This window comes from Neolamprologus brichardi, chromosome 12 (assembly GCF_056152115.1).
Source record: "Neolamprologus brichardi isolate AB-2024 chromosome 12, ASM5615211v1, whole genome shotgun sequence".
NCBI classification, from domain to species: Eukaryota; Metazoa; Chordata; class Actinopteri; order Cichliformes; family Cichlidae; genus Neolamprologus; species Neolamprologus brichardi.
The window spans coordinates 32,878,764-32,894,337 of record NC_142115.1 but is presented as its reverse complement, the minus strand read 5'-3'; the positions used below and the strand labels follow the sequence as shown (position 1 = coordinate 32,894,337).

The following is a 15,574-nucleotide window of genomic DNA, read 5'->3' as shown; positions in this document are numbered from 1 at the left end:
AATTGCAAAAAAGTGCAATAAACTACAAAAACTACGTTTTTGTTTTTGTAACATATATTTCTAGTTAAGAGGCTTACCCCTCAAAACTGTAAATACAAAAAAGTTGCACAAAATAGTTTCCCACCACAGGAAATTTATTTTGAGTGTCTTCATAGTTTTATTTTTGAAATACACCAATTTTTATACACTGCAGGAAAAATGAAAATAAATATTATAATGCAAATTTGCAAAAAAACAGCATATGCATCAAAATAAACTATTTCCAGCAGTGCAATATGAGTCCTAAGCATCCCAGAAACGACACAGAAAGTCATAAAGCTAAACATAACTTTTAAAAACACCAGTCTAGGCTCATGAGGCCCTGATGGTAAAAAATTACATTTCCGCAAAAATGACGTCACTTCCGGTTTCGGGCAGGTCATGGCGGACATGCGATAGTTCACGCTGACGTCTATTCCAACGTAGGAAGTGTTACGAACAGCTGATCGGATCGGCAAAGCGTGTTTGGAATATTATGTTTTTGTTGCTGCAAGTGCTTTTTATGCAGTTTTTGCAAAGCTATAAGTACAACTTCTCCGGTTTCATATGCAAAAAAAATTATTGCGCCAGCTCACGTGGTTGCAGAGCTACCGGAATTTAAAAATAGTTATGCAAAACAGAGCGTACCCACTCTGACCGGTTTTAAAGGGTTAATGCACCTTATAATCATTCTTATGTATGAAAAGAGACCCGTTCATTGACAGTGCGCCTTATGGTCCGAAAAATACGGTAACTAAAGTAAAAATATTTTCCTCATTTCCAGTGGTTTTGGGCATTGGCATTTACAGTTCACCCACTACACCATGATTGCTAAAGCCACAGTTCAGAAAAGTAGTAAACATATTTAATGCAAACGTGACCAACAGGTGTTTAAAAAGCTTCGAATGTCAGCCACATGGGAATGGGATTTTATAAAGTAACTGGAACCACCCAAAGGAAAAAGAAACGATCATCAGTTTAAACCAGCATGAAAAAGTTAACTGCCGCCAAAAATAGTCACAAAATACTAACAAACTACAATTATGTTCATAAATGGGCATGGCCATTAGAACGCATTCATACCTTTACTTTTACTTCAAGTACATTTATCTGATTATACAGAGTAAACCGTCATTGTCCTTCTCTAATTCCCCTTACTTACCTCCTCTCTCCCTATTTTTCTTTTCCTCTCCCTCTGTCCCTCATTTCTCCCTCCTCCCTCCTCCCGTCAGAACAAACTGAAGCCAAAAGCCTCAACATTCCAAACATTCAACGCAACCCAGACCTCTCTCTCTCGCTCTCTTTGTGTCTTTCTCTCCTTCTGTGTCTCTCGCTCGCACAAACACACAGGAATCCACATGCCTTTCTCCAAGGCTCTCTCTCTCTCGCTTACAGCTACACACAGGAATCTACATCTCTCTCTCTCGCTCTCTCTCTCTCTCTGGTTGATGGGGTGAATGAGAGAGTTCACTGAGAGCAAAACTGAACAGACCCGCCGAGAACAATAGAAACCATTAGTAACAAACACTGACCTAAAATTATCTGTCGTTAAGCCTGACTTCACTTTAGGGAAAAGGGATCTTTGAGCAAGACTTTATTATAAACCAATCAAAAACACACATATTCCAGGTGATACCACAATCCCACTCTTTTGTCAAGGACTATGGACACAATGTTTTAATTGTCTTTATGATGAGTTTCTGTAGCCTTTAAATGCATAAATGTGTTAATTAAAAATAATTTTTTCAATTGTGTTTGTTTCTATGAATCCCAGAGCCATGTTAGCTGGTCTGTATCGCTCTCCATCGAATCACCATTCTAATGAACAAAAACATCTTTCTGTGTATTCTCACTAGCACTATATTATGTACCCATGTTCAACTGCTTGCTTATGCACATTTCTAATTTGCTAATTACATGGAATCAAGTCAATGCATTTAAGATCTGCTGAAGCTCAAACCAAGTATCAGACCGAGAAAAAAAACGTTTGGCAAGACTCTGAACGCAGCATGGTTGTTGGTTGGTGCTGCATATTTCAAAAACTTCTGATCTACTGGGATTTTCCCACACAACCATCTCTAAGGTATGCAAGAAAGCATCTCTGAATGTGCAACACATTGAACCTTAAAGCAGATGGGCTACATTAGCAGAAGACCACACCGTGTGCCACTTGGCACATACGGGTTCACAAAAACAGAAACAATGGAAGTAGAGACTGATGTATATACTGATATAGGATTTTTAAGACCAATACTCATACCGATACTCGGTGATTCAAAAATCTGACATGTCATTCAAAACACAAGTTGCCAGTAGGAAAGTTACCTGTCATCAGTGTTGGGGAGTAACAGAATACATGTACCGCCGTTACGTATTTAAAATACAAAATATGAGTAACTGTATTCCGTTACAGTTACCGTTTAAAAAGGTGGTATTTAGAATACAGTTACTTTGTTGAAATAAATGGATTACACGGCGGTACTTCCCTGTTTCATATTGTGGCGGGTCAGGACTGTTTGGGTTTTGTTTGACAGCTACGTTCTGTTGTTCCAGGCGGCAGCGTTACGGTTGCCATGGTTACAGGGTGACGCTCTCTCTCTGCGTGTTTCCTGGGTGAGAGAGGCCTTTTTGTTGTTGTCGTGCTAAGCTAATAGGCAGAATGCTACAGGTATAGCTCTAAAGAATGTAGCATCATAGGCAGTGTAGTCCGTGCTGCAGGGAGAATGGACTGCCATACACGTTATGTGTCTGTGAGCGAGGGAGGGAGAAAAAGGAAAAGTACGAGCTGTCATCACCGTGTTAGCCAGAGGTCCCTTTATTACGGTTCGGAGCCGCGGACCTTCAGTAACAGTAATAAATCACAGCAATAGTACATTCATGTAGTTGTAAACAGCATGAAAATATATTAAGTAATCCAAAGTATTCAGAATACGTTACTCTCATTGAGTAACGTAACGGAATACGTTACAGAATACATTTTGGGGCATGTATTCTGTATTCTGTAATGGAATACATTTTAAAAGTAACCTTCCCAACACTGCCTGTGGAACATTAAAACTCATGACATGTCTGAAGGGCATTTCTCCTTTAGCTTTTAATTGGCCATTAAAATGCCAATACCATGTTATTATAGCAGTCAGGGTCTAAACAGAAGTTTGGAAAAAATGTTGCCTGGTCTGATGCTTCTCAATTTTTGCTGCGACATTCTGACATGGTCAAAATTTGGTGTAAACAACATGAAAGCATGAATTCATCTTCTCCTGCATCAACAGTATAATGGTTTGAGTGATACTTTCCATTTTTTTTAGCATCCTTTGGGTCCCTTAGTACCACTTTAGCATGGTATGAACACCACAGCCTGAGTATTCTTCTGATGGCTGCTTCAGCCAGGATAATGTGCCATGTCACAAAGCTTAAATCATGTCAAACTGGTTTCTTGAAATAAGCCAGTGATTTGTAGTAGCTGGTAATCAAATGGCCTCCACAGTCACCAGATCTCCAGCAGAGCACCTTTGGGATGTATTGGAATGGGAGCTTTGCATCATGTATGTGCAACTGACAAATCTGTAGCAGCTGTGCGATGCTATCAAGTCAATATGAATCAAAATCTGCAGTAAAGCCTTTCTGTCACTGTAGCAATGTCTGCCTGATTATGCAACACAATAAATGAGGCTGCGCTCACACAATCATAGAGGCCTGTCGGGTCCAGATTGTAATGGAACACACCATCAAGTTGTTAGACGGTAAAGACTCCCAGCTGCTTATCAACAGAAACAACAGAGCAACTGCACGAGAAATAAAACTTCCATAATTAGACTCGTGAAGAGATTCTCTTATCAAAACCGTACCACACAACCGAGAGCAGCCAAATTCAGATGTGTGCTCACCGTCAAAACATTTTGCGCCATCCTTCTTCCCAGTGTTTTCCTTCAAATAGCGCTGTAGACATATCGAAAGCCAAAAGAGGGTTTTTTCATCTGTTTGTGGGTTGTGATAAACATAGACTCATGGCCATCCATAAAACCCTCGCTTTAGGCTACATTCACAGAAAATCTGTCGCTTTTATTTTCTATCCACAGCAGGCAGTGTGAGTTAAGTTTGGTGATACTCGGGTCACAAGATGTCTAGACTTCAGGTTCAAACTGGGCTAAAACACACACACACACACACAAAAGAAGCTATACACAGCTTTCACAGTGCTGACCATGCTGTGCAAATCAACTGTAAAATCTGTGGAGTCCTTTCTTAAGTTAATTTCATACGCAAGCACAGCTATGAGCAGAAACAGTGTCTCTTCAGTCTGTGCAAAACTTTGTGGTCATTTATTGTTGTCTGCTATAGACTGCTGTCTCTGTTCAGCGCTTCGAGCTCCATGTTTATGTTCTTTTATTAACTTGACTCTTGGGAGTCAGAAAAACGTTTAAGATGCAAATGTAACCCTGGAGCAGGTGATGGTTGCGAGGTCTGAACTCGAGCCGAGAAGCAGCTGGTTTAGAAAAAGCTGCTGGCATTTGAAGAATGTGAGGAGCGCTTGATTTAACATGTAAAGCTTTGAACTGACAGCAAAGACCAAAGCCAAGTTAAACACAATTAAATACACCGAAAAGTATGAATGGGGGACATGCTAAGCCTAAAACTGGGAAATTCCTGCTAACTCCAAATTTCAAAGACACATTTTACCTGATCTTAACTGATTTGCTAACATCACCTCTGGAAATGTTTGCATTCAAGAGGCACATAGTTTTAATTAGAGCTAAAAGGTGGGTGAAATGTGGAACTGATGCCAGGAAATGAAAGCAAAGACCAAAATTGGGTCTTTTTTCTTATCTTTACTCATCTTGTGACATCTGACATAAAAAATAAGGGCCATGCATGCAGGCCTCGAGATCTCCTTGCAAGACAAAATCCTCACAACCTGCAATAACAGATAAACGATTTTACCACTAATAGAAAACACATAAAGTTACTTTTACTGGTATTGGGAATAAGCCCAACTGTATTTTAAACACATGTAGTATCCACCAAGAAATTGACGATAGATGCAGCCTGGTGATTGGCAAATTGTCAAACCTTCTGCAAGACGCATTTTATTGACAATATTTGTAGTACATCTTCCTTTTTAAGTGTTTCGTCTAGCATTGCTGAGTAACTGCTAAAACTTTCAGTGAGTAAACCATCACAGTTTTCAAACAATTACTCAGAACTGGCCTTGAAGCAGTTCTGAGTAAAAAATTACATAAAACTCTTCAATGTTTTGTTTTGCAAGTGTTGCTTCATTCACATCTTATTTCTAATTGATTCAGTGCTGCTCTTCTGGAAATCAGATGGAGAATTTGTAACCACTCTGATATCAAAATGTCACTCAAGACTCTGTTGCTTAAGTCTGAATACAAACCCTGGAGACACGACAAAACACGTGCAAGCAAGCACACACCTGGAGCCATTTAAAACACACTCGGGACCATACATCCTTAAAGCACTGCAGGTTTATACACATGCATGCACCTACATGCAAGCAGTACACACACAGATATACACACGCAGGTATGCAGGGTATCATAATTCTGTCAGGAGTGGTTGGAGGTGGAGGGAGCAGCCGACTCATCTCTCTCAGGAGGCTCAGTCAAGTTATCACTGAGCAGACACGAGTTGACGCTGAAGAACTGTAAACTAAAATCTGTTTCTGACATCAAACAGCATTATTCACGACTCCTGTCACTTTAAAAACGGCCACTGTTTGGTTTTTGATACCTAACAGTTTACTGTTTGCACAATTCTACAGCACAGAGTAAATTAACTTTAATGTGAGCGTCCGGGCAGATGGCAGAACGAGGTCTCGTTCAGCACACGTGGACTACAGACATCCCAGGATGCACTTGGTGAGATGCAGAGTAAATCCAGTCTGTCACCAGATGATTACACAGACCACAGAGTTGCATGAGCTAAAGATCAACTGGCATATTCAAGTGCTGAAGTAAATCTGGCATTCATTTGCTTTATTTCATCCATTACTGGTGATAAAAACTCACCGGGGGCCTGTGCTAACAAGCAAATTCAACATACCCAGTACAGCCCTTCCTCGGTTGCTTTTACTGACCCTAACACTAAAAACCAGGTTTAGCAGTCACATGAAAGTGGTTAGGAACTCAGATAAATACAGATAAACCATTCAAGTCAACCTTAACCCTTCAAAAGAAAGAGGTCGTGTTGTCAGCACATAACCAGTCGCAAACTTGTACAGATCCATGTGTAGCAGCACGGCATTCAAAGCCAAAAAAGTAAGGTGTCACAAGAAAGAAAAACGCAGCCTATCTAAGATCTGACTTCAGTTTAACTGACACATTGCTTGTATTAAGGTAGCTATTCTCATGGAGTGCAAGACAATGTTCCCTTGTCTTCTTCAAGCTCCACTTCCTGATGTTTTAAACCAGCTGTGAGCAAGTACAAAAAAAAAAACCAATTTGAAAAAGTCTGTAGGTTGACTTACTCATTTTAACTGTTCAGTCAACAGGGGGAAACTGCAATGAGTCAAGTTGTTCCTGAGAATCTATACTCCTTATGGATGATTATCACGGAACATAAGACTTCAGACATTCTTTAAAAACTACGTAATCTCTCACTACACAGGACGGGGATTTTTCAGGAATGGTTGATGCTGTTTTCTGGAGTAGTGATGGCTCAGCAGGTGGTGGTTATTATGGGGATAAACCCTAGTAAGACTTGAATAAAAACTCAGGAGAACTGAAAAAGAGTGACTTAACTGTTGAATATACCTATCTGCATATTTACTAGCTTGACTTGCATGCATGGGCAGGAGAGAAATTTCTTAATGAGCCAAAAAAGCTATAAACCAACAGCTAACATCCCAAAGTGCATTCAGGGCATCTTTGGATTCAAACCAAACCCTTCTGCAAATCAACAAGTCAAATCCACTCAGCAGACTCATAAATGTGCAGTTCAACTCATCTTATAGACTTTTAGCAAAAGTACAGCAGCACTGATTTAGTACATTGTAAAAAATGCACAAAAACAAGTTATTTTTTTATACATAAGTATAGGTATTGATTCTTTAATTTGATTACCAGAAGATGTAATACACCAAAATGGAGTGTACTAACAAACTACTAATTTACCTGTCTGATACTAAGGAGCAATACAGGAGCCTATGGCATGGTAATCAATTGGACTAATAGATTAGATCAACCAATTACCAACCCACTTGTCACAAATCAGCTGCAAGAATCCAAACCAAAATCCAAAAAGGTGTCTCAGGGTGTGTCGTCAACAATTGGTCTAATTGATTAGTGCTGGTCAAATAAAGGAGATTCAATGTTACGCCATTTTTTTAAAACTTTTATGTTACTTTTTTTAAAGATGTGCTGTGTCTTCAGTTCGGCAAAGTCACTATACTACTGTAGCTTCGGACTGACTAAAAATGATGCGATCCCTGCAAAACATGCAACATCAACAGGGGTAGAAATGCCGGTTGTGTTTCATATCGAGTTTAGAAAGAATTCTCATCAAGTTTGTGGCAACAATCAGATAGATGCAACTACAAAAAACAAGATGCTACAAATAATTAAAATCAGCGTGCTCGACAAAATGCAAGGGACACTTACCTCATATTATCTGGATTTAGTTAACAAAGCAACATAGGAAGGTTTAAAAGATGACTGAAGAGGGGAAGTCAGGAAAGGTCTGTCCTGATCGTAATCAGTGTCATAGTCACCACAAGGAGGGTGTGATACATCACTGAAGATTGTTCACCCTTTCCTCACCCCGCAGGACTAACAAAGGTGTCAATGATCTTACTGGAAGTAAATGGGTGGGAATATGACCGCCACATTAACCACAACTGAAGCAAAACACATTCAGTAACTAGAGACTTCACATGATTCTCCAGCAAACTTTTCAGCGGCAAGTCGTTCATTTGGAAATTGAAGCTTGTAAAATAACAATGTTTTTATGTGGGTACTTTGCAGCAACAGTTAAACCAGCCATTAAGGACTGTTATGAGAGAGTTACTTGAAAATGATTGAGCAAGAAATGGATCCCACACTGCAAGAAATATGAACAAAAGCTGTGAATGGGAGTGTCGGCGGTTGAAAAGTCCTTCTATAAGACTTCTAATAATGCAGAGTAGCTACACAGAGTATTTGACAGTGCAGTGACAAGTTGTTTTTGTTATTTTAAAACCAGATAAGACTCAGTCTCAGAGCAGACAGTACACAAACCACCAGAGCATCCCTTTGGTAATTTACAGAAATGTAATTTTAATAAAGTTCTGATAGGCACGGACGATTTCAGTCAGTATCATCTTCTCTCAGCAGCTGCCATGTTGGCCGTTCTTCTTCTGCTCTTCATGTGCCTCGCACAGATCCACTCTAACAGATCCTCCTTGTGGTTTCTTAAGGGTTTAATGAGCTGCTGGCTGCAGCCTGGCTGGTGGAAACTCAATACACTTAAACATGGGCTCCTTTAAACTTATCTGTAATCTGTTCCTTCGGCTCCAACCGCAGCTACTATCTGCACACGTTTCTCCAAAAACTATTGTGGAAGTTTCCTGTAAGTGTTTGTGTTTTTCAGTGCGTCTGTGGTGGGATTTCTATAAAAAGGCTTTACGTGAATGTCGTAATAATACCTGACGGGAAGGTCGAAGAATTTATGTGGTAACTTAATGAGCTGAAGTTAAATTACTTTGGATAACTTTTTCTAAACTTGTGAAAGATTTAGTTGGGCGAAGGATGATATATCATATTATATATTATAGCATTCAGCGAGATACAATCTGATAAAAAGTTCCATTTTTTCCTAGATTCCCACAGATAGATGGCTTTATTGGCTCCAGATTGAGCTGGATAGAGTTTAGAAGAGATGCGACTCCAATGCCGTGCATATTGTAAGTCTGATGATCCTTTATGAGAAAGCCAGAGCGTTCATCGAGATTCTTGAAGATGGTTTGACGTCATCTTGTTAATGTTCAGCTCAAAGCCAGGCTCAGAGTGCAGAGAGGCCAAAGCATTAAAACAAAGACTATTTGGCTGTAAAGTGACTATCCCCTGCTTTCTATCAACACATCGACGGTGTAGGTTACCGCGCCAAGGTTTACAGACATCAGTGCATATGCAGATAAAAGAGTCTGAGCAGCATCTCTCTGCTTTCTCTTTAGCACTTTCCGCCAGTGGCTTGTTGCCACTCAGAGTCCAACTACACACTTCCCATCTGGGGACTCTCAGACAGTATCAATTCTTTCTCTGTAGCAAAACTGTAAAAGCAAACATGCTACATCTTTTAGCATGAATGTGAATCGCTTTGGCTCAGCACCAATATCTTCTTTAAAAAAGGGAAATAAAAGTTGAAAAGAGAGGGAAATGGTCATTACCAACAGATAGACCAAAATAGATACCCGGACTTGCTATTTAAATGTTTTTAACACCTTAACACCTTCTCACGTCTGACTGAAAACACAAGGTTTCATCACTCAAACAATGCAAACCAATTTAAGATCCTTACTTTGTAATAAGGCTGTGTACATAAGAAATATCTGCATTTTCGTACTTTTTTTCCTCTTTTTTGGTGCCCTTTGTTGACTCACAATAGAGCAAAGAATAATAAAGGTTAGTTTACTATTGCACTCATAAGATGGTGTTTTTTTGACAACCAAGAAACAGTTTTTCCTGGAAACAATTAGATTTGACTTTTGTCACAGTTTTACACAGAGCTAAGGTACAGACTTCTGCATCAATGCTCCCTCAGTGTTTTCCCACACTTCACTATATTAACAGCCACCCGAGTATACTTGGCAACTAATTTAAGCAGTTTCTTTGTATACAAAGGGAGAACAAATACGTTTGAAAGTTCAGCTGCTGGTAAACAACTAGCCACGGTCTCACTGCACAGACATGCCTCTATGCCAAGCTCACCAAGATTGCAGAGCAAAACCGAGACTGCCGCCAGCTGTAGTACAAGACGGAGGAGTTGGAGAGACTCACTGGAGAGGCACCAGGTTACATTGCTATCTGTTACTTCACTGTCACAAAGAACGTGGCCGGTGTAACATTTGCAGAGTCCTTTCTGCTAGAAAAGAAATCTAAATCGGTGAAGAACGCCGCAACATCAATATTTCTTGAGAAATTTGGCTCTCGCCAAATATTTTCCCAGTTAACAGAGATAAAAAAGTCTTACATGTGGAGACTACAAAACTTTTGCAGGTCTTTGTCTCAGTTGACTTTTTTCCACCTCCCCAAAAATGCGAATCACCTCAGTATCATGTGATTTAAGGTGAAGGTTTAGGCATCATGAGCTTATGATGACAGCAGCAGTGGCGCAAGATCGGATCCTGCTTGTTATATTCTCGGCTGCTGCTACACTCAAACATGACCTATACTTCTTTAATAAGAGTAATATACTGCACAGTTGGTATAAGAATCATCAAGTTGAGCAGAGTGAAGCGTCTTTTTATTGCTTTTCTTTGTGAGTGAGCTGAGGTGTCAGCTCTCACAGTGTGAGCCAAACACTGAGCTCCTGCTGTTGTGCAATCACTCTCTCGATGTAGCTCCAGGCTGCTCTCAGAGTCTCTTCAAGAAACAACAGATCAACTTTTTACCATCTCGCGTCATAAACATGAAGCCATTTAAATACCTGCAGGGGTCGGATAGTCACTGACTCAACTCCAGGCTGATAGAAATAACCTTGTTCTTTGTTTGGGGGTGGGGTACTTCTGTTAATTACTTTTTAGAGAAATCGCTTTATCTACAAAATGTCAGAAAACAGTGTCTCCGTTTGTGTCTAAGTGTCCTAAAATATCAGTTCTCTGTAATCTAAACAGCACGTTCTCTCATTAGAGAAGCTGGAAGCAGAGACTGCGTCACATTGTCGGGCGATAAGTAGTTTCCAAATAAACCACTTGTATTATTTACTGTTAGTCACAGATACTCACAAACTGGCAGTATTTAAATCCCTTTCTCACAGTGGGATCAACTTAATCCTGTATAATTTATAACATTTGTTGTAAGTCAGGCTGATGAAGTGAGTTTTGCTTTAAGTACCATAACTAACCAAGCTGTGCTCAAGATGAGTATTAAACGTTAGTGTCAAACGTTTGTGGTCTCCTTCTTTGCAGTTTGCTGGTTATTTGTTGGTTTGCTGATCATTACACTGATTTGGGGACTTTTAAAGGGAGTCCGATTTTATGACTTTTCTCCCTTTCAAGCTTTTCAGCAGAATATTTCACACAAAAGAAAGTTTAGTTAGTATCAGTAAATGAAGGCATCTATAAATAGTCTGTGTTTTAGGCGTTTAGCATCAGTGTACCTGAAAAAATGCAAAGAAAAAGTTGCTTCGTTAATATTTTGACACTAATTTTGGAAACTTGTGCAATGTGTCTGTGAGCTGAACAGCTCTATTTTTCCACTACAAAGTAGGTTGGTGATATAGGTTTTTACTTGCCTGTTTGTTAGAAGGATTACTCAAAAAGTCATGGATGGATTTCTTTCTTCTTCTTCAGAGGTGGGGTTTGGCCCAGCTTAGGGCAGATTAACTTTTGGACTTGTTCCAGATCTACTCATTTTTGAAAGGTTCCTTTACTACTGAGAGATCAAGCAAATTTAATAACGGGACAAATCAAACTGAAAAACAAAAAAAATACTGGGACACATCATCTTGATGAGCTCGAGAAAATCTCATAAACTACCTCCAGATCCTTCTGGACTCGGCTCATGCATGGTGTGGAGGGGATTTTCAGCCTTGCACCGCTCTCCTCTTTCTTGTATTCTGTACTCTCTTATTATTCCAAACATCGGCTGTTGGGGAAATGCATCTAAAGCTCACGCTTATCGAATTTCTAAATCTACATCAAACTAAACTGTCAACAGATGTTCTTCTGCTAAACCCTCAAATGTCTCTTTCTTAAGTTTAGATACTTAAACATCCCCGGCAATAGCACAGCTTAGATATTATGAAAGCCTGGAATTATTTACAGGCAGGGAACATATAAAATATGTGTCGGATGACTAAAAGAGAGCTGTTAACAACTTAAAAATTTGAAAGTAAAAAAGTTACAGCCATAACTGATGTGAAAACCATGTTTTTTTCCATTACAACTGTGTCAATATTGTTCAAGAAGACTTTTGACCACTGTGCTGAGCCTGGCACCGCTGACTCAGTGTTTAAGACTGTCGACTGACAGCAAGAGGGTCCTGGGTTCAAACCAACCAGGGCAGGGCCTTTGAGTGGGCAGTATGCATGTTCTTCCTGTGGTTTTCTCTGGAAGCGCCAGTTTCTCCTGCCCTACTGCCATTGAAAAACATGCTGCCTGTGTGAGCCAGTAACACACCCACAAAACATGATTCTTATTATTAAGACCTCTTCCTGGTTAAAGGAATAAGATAACAGCGCAGTAAATAAGAACACCGTGACCTTGATTTATTCATTTTCAACATTAAGTGGCAAAAATACTTGGTAAATGTAGTATCATCATCATTTTTGTCCACAACCTGCATGTTTTTGGTCATATTTGTCCATTTATGTTTGCATTCTGCTTTTGCATATGTTTACTTTTGAGCCACAGATGAAATAAGGTTTGATGATGATCATAGCGATATGGAAAACAAACATACTGGGGTTTGCACTTCAAGGTCTGCTGCTGTGAGCCATAAGTTCATCCTTGTAACGTGAGCTGACTCAGTGCTGAACATGAAAATAAACCAAACACGATCCCACTGCAGGTGAAGAGGTCAGCAGCAGCACGCACACACATGGACCTGCATGCAAATACACTGTACAAGCTTATAATAACACGGCAGACTACGAACTTTTACACCAAAGTTCTGTAGACGCACCTCTGCACGCAGGACTCTCACAATGCAACCGGAAGTCCTGCTCTCTGATTGGCAAATCCTATGTGCGCTCACTTGAAGCAGTTAACAAGCTGTTCTAAATTAAACGGCAACAGTACCTGCTTCAGTGTGCTGTCTGACTGGTGACATTAACTTACTGTAAACTGCAAACACATGCAATGTCTTTGCACACAAACATGATAATGAGCTCTCTCTTTACACGATAACAACACAACCACAGTAAAATAGACAGAAGACCTCCTGTATTTAAGCACTGTGATTTATGCTCACTTTGGTGCAAATGCCTGGCTTTGATTAACTTTTCACTTTGGTGCTAAACCTGTTACACATTGTTCCTTTAAAAGGCTTCACAGCTTCTGCCATTAAAGGACTTTTCTAGTGCATATATAATATCAACAGAAATACAAACACAAACTAATGCACAGCGAGCTGTTCTGCACTTGTCTGCATCCTGCAATACTTTATTTCAGTCAACACAAATTGTGCATCCCCATCAACAGCCTATAGAACTTTACCATTTACTCCACTGAAGGCTAAGGAGTCGTTAACTGGTGCTGCAGGGAGGCTGGTGCCAGAAGGTTTTTGCTATTTTTTTCGCTATCAACAAGTCGTTTGCACCACTGGTTGGTATTTCGCATTAGACCAGTAACATATTTTAGCCCTGGGGTCCCCTCACCCCTATAGAGTGTGCTAGTACAATTTATAAACATCTAGAACCAGATGAGGTCCGAACACGAATCTACAAGTGAGCCATGAAGTTTGTTTGTTTAAAAAAAGCTATCACTAAAGAAGTCATCAGTCATCATCCAGGTTAAAACTCCTTCAGTATGTGTGAAGCAACCTGTTGTCAAATCATTGTGAATATTTGAAAATGCAACAATATAAAAAGATGTAATGAGTAAGTATCTAACTACATCAGAAGACAACAATCGAGCCCCCCTACAGCGCATGGTGTTAAACATAATCTGGAAGAGGGATGATTGTGAAACAGGAACTACACTTCTATCACCTTCTCTTTTAGGGAAAAAAAACATTTCTATACCTTGAAACTTGAAACACATCATGACCAACTGAACTAAAACATCTAACCTTGTGGGCTTTTTCCAATATCGTACTTTTCATCTTCAAGTTTTACGTTAAACAGTTTAGTTTTGCCTTTATGTCCTAAAAGATTAACAGTAATTCACTGACTATTTTATTTCCTACACATTTTTCTACAGTATTCCCAGGATTTTGAAACTCCTCCTCTCTGCAAACCTAATCGCACCTTTGTTTTCTGACATGTCTCTTGTTCGGACGGTAAATGAGTAAATATCTATTTGCAGCTGGTTGCATGTTCATGTCTTGATTATTTTTCCTGCATCTTTCTCAATACAACAAAGAAGAGATATGATGTCCCATCTCATCTAGGCCTCGATGTAAAGAATCTGATTTCTGCCCTGTTACCATCATGCACTTTCATCATCACGAGTTTTCACGCAGCGTGGATCCTCCGCTCTGTCCTTTCAAACCCACAGAAAGTGTCAGCTGGTTTACCTGTCCGCAGTTTCCCTCCGGGTCCACACCAGCAGCGAGCCTCTCTCCGCTTCGATTCGTTTTTCTCGGAGTGCAGTCCGGCTCCTCTTGAGTTTGTTGTCGGAGACAGACGTAGGAGCTCACAGGATCATGGTGGACAAAACTAACGGTGCCTTTACCTCCCCGATGCTTCACTTACGCGACTTTTTACTTTACTTCTTTTGCTCTTATTCTACTTTTAACGCAGCAGTTTGTTGAAAGAAGAAGACATACGCCAAGGAGAGAGGGACAGAAAAAAAGTTTCTGTGTATTTACATCACATCCCGTTTCCGAAGAGGCGGAGGAGGAGGAGGAGGAGGAAGGCAATGAGCCCCCTGAGTGTCTGACATCTGAGCCTGGAGGACATGCGCACAAGAGCCCTATGAAGGGGACTACGGAGGGAAGATAGGGCTTTTACATCAACGTGATGTAAAGTGCAACGTGTTATTATCATACTACTTACACAGAGCTGCACTTTCAGCTAGTTGCTGTTGAATAGCGCCATATTTAGCGGCACAATGGCTACTGAATGTCGCTAAATTACGCTTAGTTCACTGTTTAGTCGCACATTAAAAACCTTACAGATTCATTCATTTGATTTATTGATTTTTAAACGCTTGAAAACAAATGAAGTTCAGGAACCAGTTAAAAAACTGCCTTAAATTACCACATGACATGCATTAGATTATAAGTACTTCATGGTTTTCCTCCCCTAGTTACATTTACTTGAACATTGCTGGACTTACTGTTTGAAGAAAACATTTTAGTTTACACTAAATAAAGGATAATTAATAATTTAACAATCTTCACCTTAAAAACGTTTACTTTTCTGTTCATTTGGATTTAATATTCAGACTGGTAGTTGCAAGACTTTTGCTGATAAACACCCCGATTTTAAACTTTCAAAAGTCTCAAATATGCTCTAATATTCTTGGAAGTCGTTCTTAATCGGGAGCATTTTACTAATGCACCTGGATTTTTGAAGTTAATATAAGCTATTAGCCCGATGTTGAACGGTTTAGTGAAAGGGGACATACCATTGTTTACTTATTGTATTCAGTTGTTTTATCATTTTATTTATAATTGCACCAACCGTGGATTGTGTGCTTTTTTTCAGTCTGACTGTTTTGGCTTTTATGGTCTTG

At 39.7% G+C, this 15,574-nt stretch overlaps 1 protein-coding gene across 3 annotated transcripts in view; it reads right to left on the bottom strand.

Annotated features, from left to right (window-relative positions):
• ddr2l (discoidin domain receptor family, member 2, like) overlaps positions 1-14,717 on the bottom strand; it is a 40,829-nt gene extending 26,112 nt beyond the window's left edge. For 2 of the 3 annotated variants that reach the window (XM_087849413.1, XM_087849410.1), the window contains exon 1: positions 14,412-14,717. The gene's annotated coding sequence lies outside the window, so the exon portion shown is untranslated. Of the gene's footprint in view, positions 1-1,180; positions 1,299-14,411 lie in introns of those variants that run through there. The other variant, XM_087849412.1, reaches the window with a different exon arrangement.
• Between the last annotated feature and the right edge of the window lie 857 nt (positions 14,718-15,574).